The 23,514-nt window shown below is 43.9% G+C and overlaps 1 protein-coding gene and 1 non-coding gene across 2 annotated transcripts in view; one reads left to right on the top strand and one right to left on the bottom strand.

The window, feature by feature from the left end:
• The window catches only part of RYR2 (ryanodine receptor 2), an 849,571-nt gene that overhangs the window by 63,311 nt on the left and 762,746 nt on the right, over positions 1-23,514 (top strand). The gene's annotated exons all lie outside the window — the stretch shown is intronic.
• On the bottom strand, positions 2,140-2,211 carry TRNAG-CCC (transfer RNA glycine (anticodon CCC)). Its single transcript has one exon. It is a non-coding gene; the product is annotated as a tRNA-Gly (tRNA).

Genomic DNA, 23,514 nt, shown 5'->3' with positions numbered 1-23,514 from the left:
TTACTATTCTTTCTTTCTGTTTAGTCTTTGTTAGTTTGATTAGCATGTGTCTTGGCGTGTTTCTTCTTGGGTTTATCCTGTATGGGATTCTTTGTGCCTTTTGGATTTGATTGACTATTTCCCTTTCCATGTTGGGGAAATTTTCAACTATAATCTCTTCAAAAATTTTCTCATACCCTTTCTTTTTGTCTTCTTCTTCTGGGACCCCTATAATTCGAATGTTGGTGCATTTGATATTGTCCCAGAGGTCTCTGAGACTATCCTCAGTTCTTTTCATTCTTTTTACTTTATTCTGCTCTTCAGAAGTTATTTCCACCATTTAATCTTCCAGCTCACTGATTCGTTCTTCTGCTTCAGATATTCTGCTGTTGATTCCTTCTAGAGTATTTTTAATTTCAGTAATTGTGTTGTTTGCCTCTGTATGTCTATTCTTTAATTCTTCTAGGTCTTTGATTCTTGGATTTTCTCCATTTTGTTTTCAAGCTTTTTGATCATCTTTAGTATGATTATTCTGGATTCATTTTCAGGTAGTTTGCCTATTTTCTCTTCATTTATTTGGACTTTTGTGTTTCTAGTTTGTTCCTTCTCTGCCTTTTCATTATTTTTTTAACTTATGTGTCTCCTTTTCCCACTCTTCAAGGTTGAATTCTTTCTTTCTTTTGGTTTCTGCCCTCCTAAGTTTGGTCTAGTGGTTTGTATAAGCTTCATATACAGTGAGATTTGTGCTTTCTTTTGTTTGTTTGTTTCTTGTTTTTCTTCTCATGAAGGATGGGTGAGGTAGGTAATCCTGTCTGCTGATAATTTGGTTTGTATTTTTCTTTTGTTTGTTGTTTAAATGAGGCATGGGAAGGTAGGAGGCGGGTTCTGGAAGGGGAAATCATGTACACCCATGGTGGATTAATGTCAATGTATGGCAAAACAAATACAATATTGTAAAGTTAAAAAATAGATAAGTAAACTAATTAAAAAAATAAATAAATAAATGAGGCATCCTGCATAGCGTGTTACTGGTGGTTGGGTGATGTTGGTTCTTGTATTCAAGTGGTTTCCTTTGTGTGAGTTCTCACTATTTGATACTCCCTAGCGTTAGTTATCTGGTAGTCTAGGGTCTTGGAGTCAGTGCTTCTACTCCAAACGCTCAGGGCTTAATCTCTTGGCATATTCCTGACAGGCTGATGGGCTCTGTCACAAGATCTGGTTGGTTGGTTATCTTTGCAGACATGAGCTTCAAGTTCCTCATATCCCTACCATTGGCATGTACTCTGCTTTCTCCGGTGTTGAGTATTCCTGTCTCTGCCCAGACCTTTGTTGGCAAAGTCTTTATATGTCAAAACTAGTCTGACTTCTCTTTTGAGAAGCTGGACTTCCTTCCTGTGATCCATCTGCACTGCTTTTTATTGATACACATTTGTGTGTCAGAGAAATACCTTGGATCATGATTTGAATTTCCAGTGCACTTTCCTTTACTGTTTTCTGTCTTCAAATGTACACATTAAAATTGTACTTGAATATAAAAATCAAGATTGATTCTGATGATTTCTTTTACTCCCAACTCATTTCCCACACAGTGGGAAACATTCAACTCTTCAGGTATGAAAGGGGCATTTAAGACCTTGAAAATGTAGAAAATTTGGAAGAGAAAGTCACTTGTGCCATCAGATTTTTGAACACAGAAGGGCCAGTGAGAGACTCAGTCTTGACTGAAAGAAGTTCGTGAGGCTTAGAGCAGCAGACCCTGCTAAATATTCAAGCAGGACCCAAGGGAGTGTCTTCCTAAGACACATCTTGGCCATCTCTGCTCCTAAATATCACAGTGCCCCATTACATCTGATGCCATAGGTCAGTGTGCCCTGTTACATATGATGCCAAAGGTCAGTGTGCCCTGTTACATTCAATGCCAAAGGTCGGTGTACCCCATTACATATGATGCCAAAGGAATCCAATACCCACCTGAGTTCCTCACCTGCTCGTACTCTGAGTCACATAGCCCTCTCTCCCCCAATAAACGGATGGATTTTCAAAGTTTAAAAAATTTTTTTTAAAGTTTAAAATTTACTTTGCTGCACCAGGTCTTAACTGTGGCATGCAAGATCTTTAGATGTAGCACTCAAACTCTCAATTGCAGCATGTGGGATCTGGTTCCCTGGCCAGGATTGAATCTGGACCCTCTGCATTGGGAGTGCAGCATCTTCACCACTGGACCACCAGGGAAGTCCCAGATGAATGGTTCTTAACAGTCATCTTTAACACTGAGAAAGTAATGTGACCATTAAGGAAAACACCCCAGACAATATGATATGAATATAAGTATAATACAAAACCAGAAAATGCAATATCAGTGAATTTACTATTTAGGTTTACTCAGGCATTCTGGTCAGCAGAGTGGTTGTTTTCTTTGTGTTTCAGGTCCATAGACAGCTGGGCAGCCTCAGTGGTTTCACGGTGAATCCAAGGACAGGGCACACATTTATAAGGATGAATTATTGGGCTTCCCTGGTGCCTCAGTAGGTAAAGAATCTGCCTGCAGTGCAAGAGACCCGGGTTCCATCCCTGAGTTGGGAAGGTCCCCTAAAGAAGGAAATGGCAATCCACTCCAATATTCTTGCCTGGGAAATCTCCTGGACAGAGGAGCCTAGTGGGCTACAGTCCATGGAGTCACCAAGAGTTGGACACAGCTGAGCACACATGCACATAAACTAAAAATCCTAGTCTGTACTAGGAAATTGTTCAGTACCACATGCCCTAGGGTGGATCAGTAGAACCTTCTTTTGAAAAACATTTTGGTATTTATTTGGGAGGAAGAAACAAAGAAGGAAGAGGTGGATATTCAGTGCCAGTCCCTATTCTAGGTACTTACTAACTTTCCCCCAAATATAAAGTAAGCACTCTTATTTTTTCCATTTTACAAATATGGAAACTGAGGTAGAGAGGAATTTTGAAACTTCCCCAGGTGAATCAGCCCATAAGAAGCAGAACTAGGGGGACTTCCCTGGTAGTCTGGTGACTAAGACTCTGCTCTTCCAATTAAAGGGGCGAGGGTTCAGCCCTTGGTCAGGGAACATGCTGTGTGGTGAAGGCAAAACAAGCAAAAAAAGCAGAACTGGGATGTGAACCTAAGCTCTCTGGCCTCAGAGCCATACTTAGCTCTGGAATATACCTGCCCCAGTTGTACCTGCTCTCAGCCTTAGTTCTGGAGTGATAGTCAGTGCCACCTTCATACCTTCCTTCTTGCACTCTTCTGCCTGCCCTCACTCACCTCTTACATTAAAATGGGTTTGTTTCCATTCTTCTTGGGTCCCTGTTGGGACTAGTTAGAGCTTTCCAAAGAAAGCTTGCCAAAAAGTAAGGGGTGGGAAGATGGTGTGCATGTGTGCTGTCAGGCTCTTTATGACCCCTTGGACCGTAGCCCGCCTCTGTCCGTGGGATTCTCTAGGCAAGAATACTGGAGTGGGTGCCATGCCCTTCTCCAGGAGATCTTCCTGACTCAGGGATCAAACCCACATCTCTTATGTCTCCTGCATTGGCAGGTGGTTTCTTTATCACTAGTGCCACCTGGAAAGCCTGGGAAGATGGTTTGAAAGTAGAAAAAAGAAGGTGGAAAAGCAGACAAGGAAATAGATCAAGTAAAAGAGCCTGAATTTCTTTCTTTCATCCTTAACGTTACTCCTTGAGTATCTCCTACCATGTCTGGGTGTCTGAGGAGTTTTGATCAAGAATTGAAATGGGCAGTTGCTGAGTGAGCAAAAGCCAGGGCCAGAGAGGCTTATATGTGCCTGCAATTCGTGGGATTTTCAATTCAGCCACTGATTCTTTTTATTTTGTATGGATTCCTCGAGGTCCCTCTGAGGTTATCCTGGCCCCTGAAAACAGAGATCATTTCTCCTGTGGCCCTGTCAGTACCCCCTTGCGTCCTTTCTCTCCAGCCCTGAGAACTTTCCCCTTACCCCAGTCTGATTCCTTCTGCCCTGCTGGGTCTGTCCAGAAGTGATTGTTCAGATGGTTTGTTGGCTGTCTCACTTCCCAAGCTGATGTTGGGGGTCTCTCAGGTGTGGCGTGATGGTGCTTCCTTGTGGGGTCCAGGAAGCTTTCCCTTTTGGTGCTGCTAAGATTGAGATACCTCCTAAGGACCCAGTGGTCTGTCTGAGGGACAGCTCTCCCTTTTAGCTGATTGGCAGAGCTGATGTGACTTCTAAGTCCCAGGTTCCATGAATCAGCAGTTTGGATGCTTGGCTCTGGCCACTTTTATTTTCATAGACCATCCCTCTAATGTCTCCAGGGAAATTACCGACTAGATTCCAGCCATTATATTTTTTAATATATATTTTTTTGTTTATTTATTTATTTTGGCTGTGCTGGGTCTTCACTGCTGCTTGAGCTGTTTTCTAGTTATGAAGAGTGAGGACTCCTCTCTAGTTGTGGTGGCTGCTCTTGTTGCAGAGCCCGGGCTCCAGGGCATGAGGACTCAGTTGCTGTGGCTCCCGGGCTCTAGAGCATGGGCTCAGTAGTTGTGGTACACAGGTTTAGTTGCTCTGTGGCATATAGTTTCTTCCCTGATCAGGGATCAAACCTGTGTCTCTTGCATTGGCAGGTGGATTCTTTACCATTGAGCCACCAGGGAGGCCCCCAGCCATTTTTTTTTTTTTTTGGGTACAGGTGCAATAATATGTGGTCTAACTATTAATAAGGGAAACTGTCTCTTTAGAGCGCTCATTATACAGAAAACAAACTTATCTGTAATGTATTTTTTATCCTTTTAGGTAATCAGTCAAATAATTTTTATTTTTTAAAATTTATTTTATTGAAGTATAGTTGATTTACAATGTTATGTTAGTTTCTGCTGTACAAAGTGATTCAGTTATACATAGAGACATTCTTTTCTATTATGGTTTATCACAGGATATTGAATATAGTTCTTTGTGCTATACAGTAAGGACTTTATGTTTATCTATCCTTTATATAATTGTTTGCATCTGCTAACCCCAAACTACCAATCCATCCCTCCCCCACAATCAGGCAAATAACATAGAGCTCAAGAGGTCAAAGCAACCCCCATTCCCACCACACACATAGAGAGTGAGGATTCTTACTTGTATAATGTTTTCAATCTCATTTAAAATCAATATATGCAGAAGAGGGTAATTAATAGTATAAGGCAGTATCAAGTAAGTGCTAAATGGATCTCCAGACAGGTCTGTAAATACTGCAAACCTTTATTTGTACAAAAACAAAAACAGCAGGTGCCTCATTGTTAATTGAGTAATTATTGCCCCACTACCACGGAAGCTCTTAAAGAATTAATACAAAACATGCTTTTCATCTGTTTCTTTTTTTTTTTTCTGTTCTTCACTGTTTTGATTTATCAGTCACTTAACATTTATGGAGTATGTCTTCTAAGCTAAGGTGAAGAAAGACAAGGAAGATTATTTCTGCATTTATGATTTCAGTCTTGTTTAAAGTCTGTATATTCATCAGAGGTGAGTTACTGAAATAAGGTGATATCAGATGAGTCTCTCCTGGGTCACTTGACTGTGAGTGTTGTAGGAATTTTGAGGTCAAGGAGCTCTGGGCTGGAGGGGCAGAGTAGACTGGGACTGAGATGAGCCTGTAAAGACAGACAGGACGGGGAGAAGGGAGGCAGGTAGGGGGCAGGACAGGCAGATGGGGAGAATGTCCAGAAGGAACAAGGGTTGGCAGAGGGACTAGATCACTCAGCCTGAGTGGAGGCTCTATTTAGGGGAGAGTGGTGGGTACTGCCTAGCCTGGAGAAGCACCTGGGAAGGTCAAAAGAGATTTCTGTCCCTGCCTCCCACCTTGCACATATGCACACATATGGTTAACATCTCTTCTTTCTGTTTGGATTTATTTTTCTGAAGTACAGTTGATTTACAATGTTAATTTATGCTGAACAGCGAAGTGATTCATTTATACATATATACACATTCTTTTTCATATTCTTTTCCATTATGGTTTATCACAGAATATTGAATATAGTTCCCTATTCTATACAGTAGGGCCTTGTTGTTTATCCATTTTCTGTATAATAGTTTGCATCTGCTAACCCCAAACTCCCAATCCATCCCTCTCCCTCCTTCTCTGGCCCTTGGCAACCACAAATCTGTTCTATGTCTGTTAATCTGTTTCTGTTTCATAGATAGGTTCAGTTCAGTTCAGTCTCTCAGTCGTGTCCGACTCTTTGCGACCCCGTGAACCACAGCATGCCAGGCCTCCCTGTCCATCACCAACTCCTGGAGTCCACTCAAACCTATGTCCATTGAGTCGGTGATGCCATCCAACCATTTCATCCTCTGTTGTTCCCTTAGATAGGTGCATTTGTGTCCTATTTTAGATTGCACATGTAAGTGATATATGATATTTGTCTTTCTCTGACTTATTTCACTTAAGATGATAATCTTTAAGTCCATCCATGTTGCTGCAAATGACAGTATTTCATTTTTTATGGCTAAGTAGTATTCCATTGTGTGTGTGTATCACATTTTTTAAAATTCATTCTGAGGGACATTTACATTGTTTCCATAAATTGTCTATTGTTAATAGTAATGCTACTCCTTAATGCAGATACATTCAGGAGATTTACACTTACTGTACACATAGGAAAGTAAGTTAATAACACTGCCCATGACATGGGACCCATTTGCACATACCTGATTACACTCTGACTGGGGGCAGATCAGAGCTAACGCAGGTGTTGGTGCTGGGCTCTCCTAACTGCTCCTGTGTGGGCCTTGGCCATGGGCCTTGTTCTCGCCGCCAGGTTCCTTTGGTTCCTGCCCACTTTTCAGGTCTGATTCTCCACTTCTCCCATTAAAATTCTGGGAGCACCCATCAGCATTCTAACTCAGTGGTTTTCTGTTGTTTGTAACCATGAACTCTGACTGGCTCCCTTTGGTCTGGTTGTCTCTATGTGGTCATCTAGGTGCTTCTTGCTTCCATCATCCTGGGCTGAGGTTCCTTAAGGTTTTTTTTAATTTCCTGTGGCCATAACTGCATTTAAAAAAGATTTATTTATTTATTTGGCTGTGTTGGGTCTTAGTTGCGGCAGGCAGGATATTCACTGCATCATATGGGATCTTTCACTGTGGTGCGTGGACTCTCTAGTTGTGGCATGAGGGCTCAGTAGTTGCGGTGTGCAAGCTTAATTGCTCTGTGGCATGTGGGATCTTAGTTCCCGACCAGGGATTGAACTTGCAACCCCTGCCTTGCGAGGCAGATTCTTAACCACTGGACTACCAAGTTGGCCCCTCAGCGTGTTTCACCTGGACTAGGAAGGGGCTCTCCTCTCTCCATCCACCTTCCACCCCATTTTTTGTTGTAGTAGGACCTGGAGGTACCAACCGTTATCTGTTACCACTGGAAGGTGCCTGCTTCTGGCTCGAACCTGGGGGAATCTGGCCAAGTCCCTCTTGCATCACTCTCAGTGATTGGTGGTTGCTTCTGAGGCCTCCAGCTGTCCCAGCCCTCTGGGAGCTCTGCCCTTTTCTTCTTTCAGCCACCTGTGCCTTTTCTCACTTCCCAGAGCCTTTTCATCACAGCCCCTCCACTGTTTGCCTTAAGGGCTGTTTTCCTGGAAATCTGCACTATCCTCACTCTTGCTGCCTACCTGCCCACCCCCACCAAAACAAAGCATCGCCCCCTCCCTCCACTTCTTCACTGCCCCTTGCCTGTAATTCTCCAGCCCAGGGAGTTTATCCACACCACTGTTTACATGTGCCGTGGTGCCTTTTACAGTTTTGTGACTTTGAAGAGGTGCTGTTCCCTCTTCCTCCTTTCGTTGCCAGGCCATCTCTCCTCTCTGATTCTTAACCACTGGACCACCAGATTGGCCCCTCAGCATGTCTCACATGGACTAGAAAGGAGCTCTCCTCTCTCCAGTCCATCTTTCCGGGCAAGGCTCTGCACGTCTTCCCTGCAGCTTTGAGTACACAGTTGTCTGTGTACGCACTTCTCACTCTGCTGAGAGCCCAGCATCCTTGTTGGTAGGGATGAAGTCTCCCCTTGACTTAGTTCTGAGTTTCTAGGCACAGTGCTTAGGCATGACAGGCCCTCTCTAGCTTTACTTTTGAAAGTGAAAGTGTTAGCTGCTCTGCTGCTGCTAAGTCGCTTCAGTCGTGTCCGACTCTGTGTGACCCCATAGACGGCAGCCCACCAGGCTCTGCCGTCCCTGGGATTCTCCAGGCAAGAATACTGGAGTGGGTTGCCATTTCCTTCTCCAGTGCATGAAAGGGAAAAGTGAAAGTGAAGTCGCTCAGTCGTGTCCAAGTCTTTGCGACCCCATGGACTCTAGCCCACCAGGCTCCTCTGTCCATGGAATTCTCCAGGCAAGAATACTGGAGTGGGTACCTGTTTCCTTCTCCAGGGGATGTTCCTGACCCAGGAATCGAACCTGGGTCTCCCACATTGCAGACAGATTCTTTAACATCTGAGCTACCTGGGAAGCCCTTTTGGGTGATGGATATTCGAACATACTGCTTCATGCCCAGATGCTAATGATGTGAAGGTCTCACCATGCTCTCTCCTCCATGCAGCACCTCTCCTGAGGTTTTGGGATGATGCTGGCAAATTCAGGCATGCTGGCTGACTTTTGAGGTGGGGGTGGGAGGGCATTTTGATGCAGAAGCTCCTTCTAGAACCTTGCAAATAAGATCTCAAATAATGGTGGCTGCCCTATGCTTGCTCATCAGCCCTCCTCCTGATGGAAAATTCTCTGTTCTGGCAAACACAGTTGGGTGAGGACCTGGAGGCCAAGCCAGCCCCGCTGCCTTGGTCACTGTGTTCCAGGCATGCACTTTTCTAGTGTTTGTTTGAATAGATCCTTTGCCTTCACAGAGCTTAGATTGTGGTGAGGGCGTGCGTGCGTGCTCAGACACTAAGTCATGTCTGACTCTTTGTGACCCCATGGGTTGTAGCCCTCCAGGTTCCTCTGTCTGTGGGATTTTCCAGGCAAGAATACTGGAGTGGGTTGCCATTCCCTTCTCCAGGGGATCTTCCCGACCCAGTGGTCGAACTCATGTCTCCTGAATTGGCAGGCAGATTCTTTACCACTAAGCCACCTGGGAAGCCCTGTGGTGGGGGAGACATAATAAAAAATCAACCTAGTGAGTGAAGTGCATGGTATGTTAGAAGGTCCTCTGGGGAAAAAATGAGAAGTAGAGCAGCATGAAGTGGTTGAAAAAGGAACCAGGGATGATTTTAAAGGCAGTCGTTGGGATGGGTCTTCTTTGGATGATGCCATCTGAGCAGTCTTGAAGTGGGGAGGGGATCAGCCCAGGAGCCTCCAGGTAGGAGGAACAGCCAGTGTGAAGACCGGAGTCAGAGTGTGCCTGGAGAGTTCCAGCAGGGTAGAACGGCGGGGGAGGTCAGAGGGGCTGGGCCAGAGGCATCAAGAATTTGAGGGCTGTTGAAAGGACTTGCCTTTTTGCTAGCAGTGACTAGGAAGTTGTTGCAGAGCATTAAGCAGAGGGGGTAACTTGCTCCTTTACCTTTTAAAAAATATATTTATTTATTTGACTGCACCAGGTCTTAGTTGTGGCCCATGAGATCTTGGATCTTATTGGGGCATGTGGGATCTAATTCCCTGACCAGGGATCAAACCCAGACCCTCTGCATTGGGTGGGTGGGGTCTTAGCCACTGGACCATCTGAACCCCCAGAGAAGCCCCTGTGCTTTCCCTAATCTTCCTTTATTCTTTAGGAGTCATCCTTGGAAAGCCTCTACTCCTTTGTCGGGCTGCTTAACCTTCAGATAAAATGTTCCAGTCCTGAGCTCATGGTGTCTGTAATTTCTCTGTAATTTTCTCCCGTGGATGTGAGTAGAGCAAAATTTCTAGAAAGTGCTGCAAACCTCTGCAGAAACTGGCCCCTATATACTTCAGTTTGGCGTCACAGGGAACACAATGTTAGAAAATGCTTTCAGACAGTATTTCCCTAGTTGTCCAGATAACAAGGGTCTCCTGGGCTCCTTGTGGAAGCACCAGGCCCTGATGTGGCCTCATGGAGCTGGTGAGTCCGGGCGGGGGTGGGGCAGCCATCTGCATCATTAGACACACCTGGGGCAGGTATCCAACAGGCCCAGGGAAGCCTCGTTCTCATAGCTGCCTAGGTTCTGAGCAAACCAAGAAGAGAAACAATGACTAGGACAAAAAAGAGGTCAGAACGTCACTTATTCCGTACCAGAGGCTGGACCGTGAGGCAGTCAAGTCAGGCAGCCCAGGAGTTCTGCTCCTTGCGTTCGTGGATAGAGGCTGATTTGTCTCAGAACCTTGAGCTGATGCTTCTCTCGTGGCTGAGGCCCTGGAGCAGTAGCAGAGCCTGCAGAAGCTCACTTCCAGAGGGAGCTGGGGAAACAGCCTCCCCGCCGCCTGCTGCCTGCAGTACCTCTCCCTGGTATGTCAGTTTGAGAAGCTGCTTCCTTCTCCAGAAGTGGGAGGTAGCGGGGTGAGGGGAGAACCTGGGGAGACCAGGGGTGTGTATGGGGGGAGAAGCCCTTCTCCTGGTGAGCCGTCTCCCTTCAACACCTCAGGTGATATGCATGACCAGGAAAATCTGTGAAGCAGGTCTTAGGACTTTTGCATTATTATCTCTTGTTGTCTGTGATTTTTTGTTTTTAACTGGGAAAGCCCACTTTAAAAAAAAAAATTTTATTGAAGTATAGTTGCTTTACAATGTTGTGTTAATTTCTACTGTACAGGAAAGTGAATCAGTGATATGTACACATATATCAATTCTTTATTGGATTTCTTTCCTGTTTAGGTCATCACAGAGCACTGAGTAGAGTTTCCTGTGCTATACAGTAGATTATCATTAGTTATCTATTTTATCCATTGTATCAATAGTGTATATATGCCAGTCCCAATCTCCCAATTCATCCCCCCACCTTTCCACCTTGGTATCCATACATTTGTTCTCTACATCAATGTCTGTATTTCCGCTGTGCAGATCGGTTCATATGTACCATTTTTCTACCCGTATGTGTTAATGTATTTTTCTCTTCCTGACTTACTGCTGTGTTTTGAGGGTGTTGGCTCCAGAGAGCGTCTGGAGTGTGCGCCTGATGGTGGTGACAAGGATCTACTCTGGTTTATCTCTGCGGTGCCCACACTGGCGATTCCACTGTTCTACACAGGCCTGAGCAAGTGGGTTTAATTCTGAAATCACCAAAAATTTTAGTCTGTGATCTCTTGCCTTTGAGGCTTACTTGCCAGAGTCTTGAACAGACCAATCTCTCGGGGTGTGTGGCCTGTGTGTGTGTTGTATAACAAAATAATCAGTGGGAAAACCTAACTAATTATATTCTTTTGGAATAATTATAGATTCTCAGGGGCTTCCCGGGGGTAGCCCATTGGTAAAGAATCTGCCTGCCAGGGCAGGAGATGTGGGTTCAATCCCTGGATTGGGAAGATCCCCTGGGATAGGAAATGGCAAACCACTCCACTATTCTTGCCTAAGAAATCCCATGGACAGAGGAGCCTGGTGGGCTACAGTCTATGGGGTCGAAAAAGAGTTAGAGATGAGTGAACTACTAAAAACAACAACATAGATTCTCAGGTTGCAAAGAAAGGTCTAGAAGAATGTCTGTGCACTTCTAATTTATATGTATTTTTTAAATTAAAAACTACTGTTTTTCTAAGCTGGCAAATTATGTGCAGTTAAATTCAGGCATAGGTTTGCTCTGAGAGAAAATTGCCTTGAAATGGGAGATTTTGTTTTTGTGTCTTGTTTTTTGTCTGTGATGGTAACTGTTTTGGAAAATTGAAAACCAGTAACTGATTATCTGCTTTGAGACCCTAAAACCAGCCGAGACCATGGATCATGCAGAATGGCCTCCATGTGGGCTTGTGGACGGGGGTGCCTGCAGCCAGCCGTGTGATGCCCTCTCTGCCCTGCAGTGCCCTCTCAGCTGCAGGAGTGCCACTCAATTGATTTGGGCAAGTTAAAAAATCTGTGCTAAAGCAGGTGGGGGAAATACAGAAAACTAGATAATTGCTGACCCAACTGCTGATATTTTCCAGGTAGGATGACCTCTGTAGGGCTTTTTGCTTTAACTGTCATCTCTGCTGTGCTGTTGTTACCGAAAGGTGTGGGATTTGGCTGTTTGTCACCCAAAGGCCATTAAACAGGACAGGTTGGTGGAAGGGAAAGTTTGCTTTACTTCAGATGCTGGCAACTGTTGAGGGGAGGGTGGACATCTATTCAAAGGCCAACTCCTCCTGACTGGCAACCAGTGGGGCAAGAGCTTTTATAGACAGAAGGAGGGGGCTACATGCAGAAACAGCACAGTCAGCTCCTACCTTCCCAGGTAAGCTCTGCTCCTCCATTACTCTGTGTCATCACAACTTTGTTCCTTTTTCTGGGGACCTGTGCTCTGGAACATTCTGTCATCTTCAAATTGGTCATTGGTGGTCTGACCAGCGTCATCTTGGTTGTTTTAGGTACAGTTAATCTTCACTTCTAGGGTCTGTTAGTTCCCATTTCGTTGAGGCTAATTCATGGAACTGTGGCAGATCATGTCCTGGGTACAGTCTGGTCATTATGTAGTTAACATCTTCCTCCTGGTGAAGGTTTCAGTATCTATAGACAGCTCAGAATGGCTCAGAATATTACCTATAGCCCTTGAGAAAGAACTAAAGGTCCTTGACTGTGCTTAATGACTACATTATTGTTATTTAGTCTCCTTTGACTGGTTTCCTTTGTTTCCACATTTCTCACTTCTCTGACTAAACTTATTCTTTGACTAAAGTTTTCCACAGACAACAGGCAGGCTGAGAACATTGTCGGGGGAGGGGGGGGAAGGACCATAGGGTCCTGCTGTGTTTCACTGTATTTGCTGAGCACGTGACCTGGCTCTGAGAGCGTTGCCTCCTATAACAGGTTCCGGTGTTTGGTCACTAGACACGCGTGGCCGACTGCCCCCTTTGTGCAACACTTGGAAAGTCTAATCCTCTGGCTGAGCTTTTCAACAGTAGAAATGTTGGATTGTGCTATGTCCTGTATTAATTTTCCTTCGAGAACTACAGAACCATAGAACTAAATGTTCTGTGTACCTGGCTTTCCTGGCAAATGGTTCTCAAATATAAGCCAGCCTCAGAATCCCCTGGAAAGCTTAGGAAAAGCCAGATTTCTGACCAGGCGGGTCTGGGGCTGGGCCTGAGGAGTCTCTACAAGTTTCCTGTGTGGTCTGGCCACACGTTGAAAACTGCTGCTCTCGGCAGAGTTGGCAGATTCAGTTCGTCTAGGTTAGCAGTTCCTAACTTCCGAGGTACACTCTGCTCCTCCATTACTCCGTGTCTCACGGCTTCGTTCCTTTTTCTGGGGGCCAGTGCTCTGGAACCTTCTGTTGGGTACTCCAACTTTCAGCTTGATTTATTGGAACTGGGATGGCCAGTCAGCATCCACTAACACCTGCCTACTTTCTGCTGAGCCGCTGGCTGTGCTGCAGGGTCCTTCCATGTGTTATCTGCTCTTCACCCCCCGCCCCCCCCAAGCTAGCTTGTGTAGCCTCCCTTCATGGAGACTCTGGAGTTAAATGACTTTATCCAGGTCCAATATGATGACGGGTCTCAGGCGTTGGATGCAGAGCCCACTGTTTGTCTCTTTGCTGTGCAGTCCTTTTCAAGAGCATTTGTGTCCTGGAGGTGGTTGCTTGGAGGCTGGACGTGAGACGAAATAAATGGATGTCTACATGGTGAGGTTTCTGACACTGGTCAGGCTGCTGAGAGAGGGAGGGAAGTCTGGTTAGCAGGACGTTTGCAGCACTGTCCTTGTTGAATTAGTTATAGGATGGCCCATGCCAACGGTTGTATTCTGCTTTCTTTTCTTTCTCTCGAGAGTCGCAGAGGATGGAGGAGAGATCATTCTCTCTGCTTCTCAGAGGAAATGATAGTTCTGTCCTCTCCTCTGCCGACTTCCCACAGAGCCGTCCGTGTGTGACAGAGAATTGGGTGTCCTAGGCAGTGGCCCTTGCTTTGAGGATGTAGCCCAAGAAGTAGGTTTTGAGGGAACATGGAGGTTTGAGGTCCTGGGTGTGAAGGGTGCTTCAGGGCAGGAAATGGAGACAGAAGCCAGAAGTGTCACATGGAGGAGACTGCCGCCCTTGGGATGCTCTTAGTGTTTTGGTCATTTTTGCCTTCTTGTTGCTGTGGTTCATGGGGTTGCAAAGAGTCAGACACAACTGAGCAACTGAACTGAACTGGGGACCGTTCAGGGTAACAGAAAGCTTGTGATTTTGAGGCCAGATAAACCTACCTGCCTGCCTGCAGCCTGATCTGCCCTGTTGGAACTCTAGCATTGGTTCCTGGGAGAGCTGAGAGCCTGTAAAAACAAGATGATGAAATGTAATTTAGTCCACAGCGAGCTCCACGAAAGTGGGCACCATGTCAGGAACCTTTGTGGCATCCCCCTTGTTGCACTGGCAGATGGACACGCAGTTGATCATTCTCTTGGAAGTGGGGTGACCCCCAGTGGATGGTCAGGAGGTGATACACGGATGGAGGGGGGTTGGGCCCCTGTGAGTCAATTCTTTCCAACTGTTCCCTTTTTTTTTCACTTGAGTGATTCCTTTTTAAAGTTTATCAACCTTTTCCATTAAAATTGTTTTTGCCTAGCCTATGCCTTAGCCAGGGAGAACCCCAACTCTCCTCTTCGTTCTAAGCTACAGCAATTAAAAAAAAAATTGGCTCGTGGCTTACCCCTTCCAGGCAAACTTAAAGGATTAAATGTTACTGTTTTCTTCCTTTGATGCAGGGCTCACCTTTCCAACCTCCATAGCTCACAATTAGTTTCACTTGCTGGGGATTCAGGTGCATTTATCTCTCCAGGAGGCGGCGGTAAGCCTCTTAGGAGTGGGGGCCGTGATACTTTCATGACATGCAGCTAACTTTTAAAATAACAACCGAGTTTCTGTCTCCTATTTAGTTTATGGTTCATTGTGTAATTTGCTGTCATTCTTGTGTTTAGCAGATTTCTTCTTAATCCCATGTCTTGGTTGTTTGCTTTCTTATCCCTAAGTGCCCAACCTCACAAAGCCTTAGCATGATATAAATATTTATTAAATAAGCTTCACAGAATCCTACCAGGGCTTGTATTCACACATACCAGCAGAATGTGCTACCCCTTTTCTGTGTCCAAGACGTAGTTCTCTGCAGGAATCAAGAATAAATCCTTGATCTTTAGGTACTAACCAGTTCTGGGGTTCAGCTTTTATAAGCTTGGAAAGGGGCTGTTTCCCTTCCTCCTGACTGTAGGGCGAAAGAATGTGTCACCCAGCACCTTGCACAGTTCCTGGTCTAGAGAGGGCACTTCATAAATGTTTGTGGAGTGACTTAAACTGCCACAGACTAGGGTAGAGAAGCTGTGTAGCACACTTGTGACAAAAGAGAGAAGAACCAGAATTTTGCAGGCAGAGGAATAGAGCTAGAAGGTTCAATTCAGTAGACTTACAAATACCTGTTGGATGATAAAGAGGTGAATTTCCATCAGTCAGTTTCAACATCTCTGAGGGCATTTTTTTTAAAGATGATGTAAGAGTGAATACTTCTTAAAGCTATAATATTGATATGCTAGTTGTGTGTGTGTGTGTGTGTGTGTGTGTGTGTGTGTTAGTCACTCAGTTGTGTCCAACTCTTTGTGACCCATGGACTGTAGCCCACCAGGCACCTTTGTCTGTGGAATTCTCCAGGCAAGAATACTAGAGTGGGTTGCCATTTCCTTCTCCAGGGGATCTTCCTGAACCAGGGATCAAATCCATGTCTTCTGAGTCTCCTGCCTTGGCAGGTGAATTCTTTTTTTTTTTTTTTATTTATAAATTTATTTATTTTAGTTGGGGGCCAATCACTTCACAACATTGCAAGCAGGTGAATTCTTTACCACTGAGCCACCAGGGAAGTCCTGATATGCTAGTTAACACTTTTATTGAAGTGAAATGAAAACTCAGCATGCGCCCTTAGCTCAGTCAGAACAGGTAGCCCTGGGCATAATGCCCATTTGGGGTCTTTCTTGCTCCAAATACACACACAACTTGCATCTTCCTCTTTCAGCTATTTTCCCAACTTACACATGGTCAGCCAGGCATTTTTTTGAAAGGGATTCTTTTATTTTTTTAAATTGAAGTATAGTTGATTTACTGTGTTCTGTTTCTGGTGTAGAGCAAAGTGATTCAGTTATATATATGTGTGTATATGCTTATTCTTTTTCATTAGAAGTTATCACAAGATATTGAATATAGCTAGTTCCCTGTGCTACACAATAGGACCTTGTTTATCTGTTTTATATATAGTAGTTTGTATCTTCTAATCCCAGACTCCTAATTTATCCCTCCTCCACCCTCTTTCCCCTTTGGTAATCATAATTTTGTCTTCTATGTCTGTAAGTCTGTTATGTTTTATGAATAAGTTCATTTGTATCATTTTTTAGATTCCACATGTAGTAGTAGTAGTGTTGGTCACCCAGTCGTGTCCGACTGTTTGCGACCCCATGGACTGTAGCCCGTCAGGCTCCTCTGTCCATGGGATTCTCCAAGCAAGAATACTGGAGTAGATTGCCTTTCCCTTCTTCAGAGGATTTTCCCGACCCAGGGATTGAACCCAAGTCTCCTGCATTGCAAGCAGATTCTTACTGTCTGAACTACAGGGAAGTCCTGTAAATAATACCATATGGTATTTGACTTTCTTGTCTGACTTCTTCACTTAGTATGATAATCTCTAGGTCCATCCATGTAGCTGCAAATGGTGTTATTTCACTCTCTACTTGTTATTAACATTATTCAATTAGTTGTGGTTAAATATTTAAAGCAGCCTAAGTTCATTACCATTTTTGAACCTAATTCACATGTAAAAATCGTGAAAATGAATTTAGCATGAAATTGTTCTGACTAGTGGTAAAGAAGTTTGTTTCCAGTGTGAGTGTTACAGGCTGAATTGTGTCTCCTCAAATTCGTATGTTGAAATGCTAACCTCAAAATTGTTTGTTTGGAGACAGAATGTCTAAAGAGGTAATTATGCTAAAATGAGATTATTAGAGTTGGTGCCCATGTAAGAAGAGATTAAGATACAGATGGAGGGAAGACTATGTGAAGACACAGGGTGAAGGAGGCCATGGATAAGCCAAGGAGAGAGGCCTCAGAAGAAGCCGACTGGTGACCTTGTCCAGCCTCCAGAACTTAAATAATTGCTGTTGTGTGAGCCAACCCGCTGTAGTTCTTTGTTCTGGCTGCCCTGGCAAACCAAGATGGCGGGTGCTTGTTAAAACCACGTGTGTGCCTGCACTGTCATCTTGAGTCTCATCCTGATGCCCCTGAGTGGGCTAGTTGTGACAGACCAGACTCCGTGTGTCCAGAGAAGAGACATCCAGGTGCAGCGTCAGATGGGCCTTCCAGGGTCCAGTGAGTCCCTCTTTACCAGGACGGTCAGTTTGGGAGACCCACACACAGCTGATGAATGGAGGGGAATGCTGGATTGGTCCCTGTGGGCCTGGTGCTGTTCTTCTGTGCATGTTTCATGGGTTGAAGTCAGGGTGAGAGAAGGAATGTTCCTGAAATGAAGCCCTGCCTTCCACCACCTGGTCACTGGATCCCTAAGGTCTATTTCTTGGAACCACATCTCCTCACTGGATCTCACCTGTGATCACTTTTGCTCATATTTGGAACTTAGTTGACCTTCTATAGGTTAGTAAGTGATGTTACTTATTTATCCTAACATGTAATAAAGGACAGAGTATCACCTTTTCCCTGAGAGTACAGGCAGATGCATTGGGCCAAATATGCATGTACCTGTTCTTAAAAGCAGAGGCCATGCCAGGGTAATATTTATTTTTATGGTCTCTGGGTCCTGTCTCCCCACTTTGCTTTATGTGTATATGAGTTGCTCAGTCATGTCTGACTCTTTGCAACTCCATGGACTGTAGCTCACCAGGCTCCTCTGTCCATGGGATTGTTGAGGCAAGAATACTGGAGTGGGTAGCTATTCCCTTCTCCAGGGGATCTTCCCGACCTAGGGATCAAACCCAAGTCTCCTGTATTGTGGGCAGATTCTTTATTCATCTTTAAAATGCAGAGTTCTTATGAGTGACAAGAGGCAGTGCTTGTAAGGAGTTTAACACATACATGGAATCTTGTCAGTGCTCATGAATGGTAAACTTACAGCATCTAGGTGGGTCTGAGCTTCGTTTGGGTCCAGCTCCTCCACTGAGTGACTCCAAGACCTTAAGTAAGTCTCTGAAGCTCTTTAAGCCCCAGTTGACTCATTGGTAAAAGGTAAACAATGGCAGAATTTACCTCTTAGGTTTGCTATGAAGCTCAGTATGCTTTATACAGATTTGTATTATTACTGTTGTTGCCATTGTTGTTGTTTTCCATCATTGGTTTTTATAAAATATATAACGGCTGATGAGGGATGAAGGCTTTCTAGAATGGGGTTCTGAGTGGCTGTGAGAACAGTCTGTGTGTCGCATCTGTGATCCCACTGACTGCCAGGTGACCTGGCGCTGTGTGCGGCTCTCTCTGCCCTCGTACCAGGCACACCCCTCCTGATGCTGTGGGCTGAAGCCAAGCCAGCGACCTTCCTAGACAGAAGGGCAAAGAAAAAGGAGGAGCTTCCTTCTCCTGTTGGGACCCACACTACAGACTTAAGCTGCTCTGTGTGTGTGTGTGCATGGTTAGTAAGAACACTGTAACACTTACAGGTGCTGTGTAGAAAGCAAGGTACTGACTTGTAAATGTGGCAACAGAAAGAATGAATAACTCAGAGAGGTGAGGCTGCTGCGGTTTGCAAAATGCAGACAAAGCCACAAGCACCATCTTTTGGGGTTTGTATTTAGGTCAAGGAGAACAATGAAGAGCAATTATTCAGCTCCTGGTGAAACAGGAAGAAAGCAAGTGTTCTTGAGTATCAGCTTAGAGCCAAGTACTATGGCTGGCATTTTACAGAAATTCCCTCATTCAGAAACAATGCCATTTGCAACAACATGGATGGACCTGGAGATGATCATACTAAGTGAAGTAAGTCAGAGAAAGACAAATACTGTATATCACATATATGTGGACTCAAAAAAATGATTCAATTGAACTTATCTACAGAACAGAAACAGACTCACAGACCTAGAGAACAGACTTATGGTTACCAGGGGGGAAATTAGGATTGACATGTACACACTGCAATATTTAGAATAGATAGCCAACCAAGACCTATTGTGTAGCGTACAGGGAAGCCTGCTCAATAGTCTGTAATAACCTAAATGGGAAAATAATTTGAAAAAGAATAGATAAATGTGTATGTATAACTGAATCACTTTGCTGCACACCTGAAACTAATACAACATTGTAAATCAACTATCAGTTCAGTTCAGTCTCTTAGTTGTGTCCGACCCTTTGCGACCCCATGAACTGCAGCACGCCAGGCTTCCCTGTCCCTCACCAGCTCCCAGGGTTCACTCAGACTCATCATGTCCATTGAGTCGGTGATGCCATACAACCATCTCATCCTCTGTCATCCCCTTCTTCTCCCACCTTCAGTCTTTCCCAGCATCAGGGTCTTTTCAAATGAGTCAGCTCTTCGCATCAGGTGGCCAAAGTATTGGAGTTTCAGCTTCAACATCAGTCCTTCCAATGAATACCCAGGACTGATCTCCTTTAGGATGGACTGGTTGGATCTCCTTGCAGTCCAAGGGACTCTCAAGAGTCTTCTCCAACACCACAGCTCAAAAGCATCAATTCTTTGGTGCTCAGCTTTCTTTACAGTCCAACTCTCACATCCATAGGCGACTACTGGAAAAACCATAGCCTTGAGTAGATGGACCTTTGTTGACAAAGTAATGTCTCTGCTTTTTAATATGCTGTCTATGCTTTCCTTTCAGGGAGTAAGTGTCTTTTAATTCCATGGCTGTAATCACCATCTGCAGTGATTTTGGAGCCCCCCAAAATAAACTCTGCCACTGTTTCCCCATCTATTTGCCATGAAGTGATGGGACCAGATGCCATGATCTTAGTTTTCTGAATGTTGAGCTTTAAACCAACTCTTTCACTCTCTTCTTTCACTTTCATCAAGAGGCTCTTTAGTTCTTCACTTTCTGCCATAAGGATGGTGTCCTCTGCATATCTGAGGTTATTGATATTTCTCCTGGCAATCTTGATTCCAGCTTGTGCTTCATCCAGCCCAGCATGTTTCATAATGTACTGTGCATATAAGGTAAATCAACTATACCCCAATATAAAGTAAAAATTAAAAAAAAATTCTCTCATTTAGTTTGAGTCATTGAAGGTAGAGAAAGCATGTAACTCCTCTGCTGCTTCTGTTTTCTTGGTCAAGGAGAAGGCTGTAAAAGCTTACTTATAAGAGATTTGAAACCCAGGAAAAACAAGGTGAAAATGAACTCCAAATAAGTTGGTTTCCTGACCTGAACAAATTAATTCCAAGGATTTTTCTAGTCTGTGTTGTGGTGATTGTCGAATCATTGTCCTTAGTCATTGAGGAGCTATAGAAAGAGGTAGCGGAGGACAGAGAACTGAGTCCCACAGACTTTAGATTTTAAACTTTAGTTTTAGTCTCAGATGAATTCTGGACTGTTAATCAGTGTTAACATAAATGTGTGTTCTGTGAGAAGAGGAAGCATCAATCACCAGAAGTCCATCATGGGTTCACTCCAACAAGCATGGTGGGTGAGCTTGTTGGGTGTGTAAGTAGTATCATTACCTTGGGAAACATTCGCTGAATGCTGTAGCAATGGGATGTATGGATTTCGACATGTTATACTTGATAAGGCCCTTTGGTACCTTTGTGGAGTGAGGAGTGAGGTGTTGGAGAAAGGATGGGCTTCCCAGGTGGTTCAGGGGTAAAGAATCCACCTGCCACGATGCAGAAGATATGGGTTTGATCCCTGGTTGGGGAAGATCCCCTGGAGAAGGAAATGGCAACTCAATCCAGTATTCTTGTGTGGGAAATCCCATGGATAGAGGAGCCTGGTGGGCTATAGCACATAGGGTCACAAAGAACTGGACAAGACTTAGTGACTAAACAATAACAACCAGAGAAAGTACGTTGGATGATGGCTTGTTAATGTGGAGACAAAAGAAGTTTGTCAATGGCTGTTTCCTGAAGGCAGAAGTTGGCAGGTTGGTGACCCTCCAGGAGGAAGCCTGCTTTAGTCCCTTTGAGGGGTCAACATTTTCATCAGTGCCTTGAGTGAGTTATTGATAAACTGATCATTTTTGTGGAAAATTTAGGGTTCATTCATGTTAGCTGCCGGAAAAATGGGGTTGCAGTTGAAGGTCAGGATGTTGCTGGTGATGATCCCAGTCAGGAGGGAAGAAATTGAAGAAGAGGGTCATTTTAGCAGTGAAGTCCCTTCACATCAACTTTCTGCTGATTTGCAATGAATGTTGGGTTTCTAAGGAAGGAAGAACTTAACAGGATTATGACCTTTCCTTTTCAAAAGATGGAAGCTAAAAGGGAGCAAGCACAAAAATGACGGCATATGTAGGATGAGTAAAGACTTATTGAGCAAATTCTATGATCCTCATTAAATGATAGGAGAAGCAGTTAGCTGACTTGTAGGCCTGCTGCCTGATACTTGATAGGGATTGCAGAAGTAGCCATTTTTGTAATTGCAGCCAAGTTCGAGCTATTTGTAAATGTGCCATCACTTTATTAAATAGTTTCTATTAAAAGCTAACAGGTTTTCTCTTTAAATGTTTTTTAAAGTGAAAAGCTTATGTATGTAACGGCTAAACTCAATTTTCTAGAGAATCTGCAATGAAAAGACTTGTGTATCTTCTGGAAGTTACTTAATGAACAAGTGTCAGTGTTGTAACAGTTGTATATAATAGTGTAATTTGTGTGTGTGTATGTTTTTTTTTTTTTTACTCAACAGTGTCTTTGATCCACTCTAGTACAGTACTTTCAAACTTTTGGGGCTATGACCCAAAGTGAGAGCAACATTTTGCATGGTGATTCAATGCGCGTGCACACACACACACGCACACATGCTTTACAGAGAACTGACACAAACACTTGTGAAAAACTTTTCATATTTTTTGCTGTCTTTGATTCTATTGTTGTTATTTATAAATACTGATGAAGACCTTCTCTATTGATTTTTATCACTGCTTCTAAAGCCCTGGCCTAGCAGAGCCGCAAACCATATTTTAATGCTATAATCATTCTTTCTTCCAAGGAGGAACTTTTATATAATCATCTCATATTGCATCATTATAATGATGTCAAGTGAAATACTTCTAGAGAGCAAGGATTTTGCAGATGGAGAGCAGTTACAGTGAGTGTTGACTCATAGATGGGAAACAAGGTGGAGTCTGGTCACTGGTTTATGGCCCATTTGTAATGAGTTGCCCCAAACCTCTTAGCCCCCTTATGTCTGGAAATTCGAAGGAAATATTTACTTACAGAGTCTTAGGGTTGGAAGGAGTTGTAGATGTCCCCTGTTATAACTTCTCTCCCAGTTTAGGGCCCAGTTCTGTGGTATGCTTACAATAGCCCAGTCACCTTCTGCTTGATTACCTTCTGAGATGGGGAGGTCACCCCTTTAGGTTTCTATTGTAGCTGTATGGAATGACCACAGGTTGAGTGACTTAAAACAAATTTGTTATCTTACAGGTTTGTAATTCCATAGTTTGAAATGGGTCTCACTGAGCTAAAATCAAGGTGTTGGCAGTGCTGCATGCCTGAATGCTCTAGGAGAGAATCTGATTGAATGAATTTTAAGATCCCTCCTGGAACTTGTTGCATTTTTCCCTTGTGCTGTGGTTGACCAGCTCATCCAGGTCTGCCTGAGACCTTCCAGGTTTCATTTATTTATTTGTGGCTGCACTACATGGCATGCAGGGTCTTATTTCTCTGATCAGGGATCAAACCCATGCCCCCTGCATTGGAAATGCAGTCTCAGAAGTCCTCATAGACTGTCCACGTTTTAGCACTGAATGTCTCATGTCTAACATACCCAGTCCTGGGCAAACCTGGACAGTTATTCACCCTAGTTGTGGTATGTCTTGTGTATCTAATAATTGACATTTCTAATATTTCTCCCAAAGAATTTGGAGTAGCTATCAGTCAGAGACTCACATAGGTTAACATTAATAAAATTTAAATAATGAATCAGAATCAAGCAAAGGAAGCAAATATCTAACCACAAGCACAGATCTATTTTAGAGACACTTTGCTTTTCTTGGCTTGAAATTCTTAGAGGAATTTCTCACGGGACTTCATATAAGGACAGCGAGTAATGTAAACAATGTCCTTGGCAGTAGTTCTTCATTAAGTGCAAAAATTTTTTTCATGTGGCCCTTTCCTTGGTGATCTTTGATAAAAACCAAAGATAGGATATTTAGGTGTGCTGTAGCAGTGTTGACTTTATGAGTTTCGTAGCTAATGAAATACAAGTAATAGTGTTGTACTCATCAAGAGTTACCCAGGGAATAAGCTTTGAGCACCAGGAGGAGTGCCTGTCTTGTCTCTTAGAAAAGTAGATCTCAGAGAACAAGAAATAGGCTCAAAGTTAT

Source organism: Giraffa tippelskirchi, chromosome 2, assembly GCF_054371585.1.
Source record: "Giraffa tippelskirchi isolate mGirTip1 chromosome 2, T2T-mGirTip1v1.2.pri, whole genome shotgun sequence".
In the NCBI taxonomy this organism is placed as follows: Eukaryota; Metazoa; Chordata; class Mammalia; order Artiodactyla; family Giraffidae; genus Giraffa; species Giraffa tippelskirchi.
Note: the sequence above shows the minus strand (reverse complement) of the source record. Positions and strands in the feature narration are given on the sequence as shown.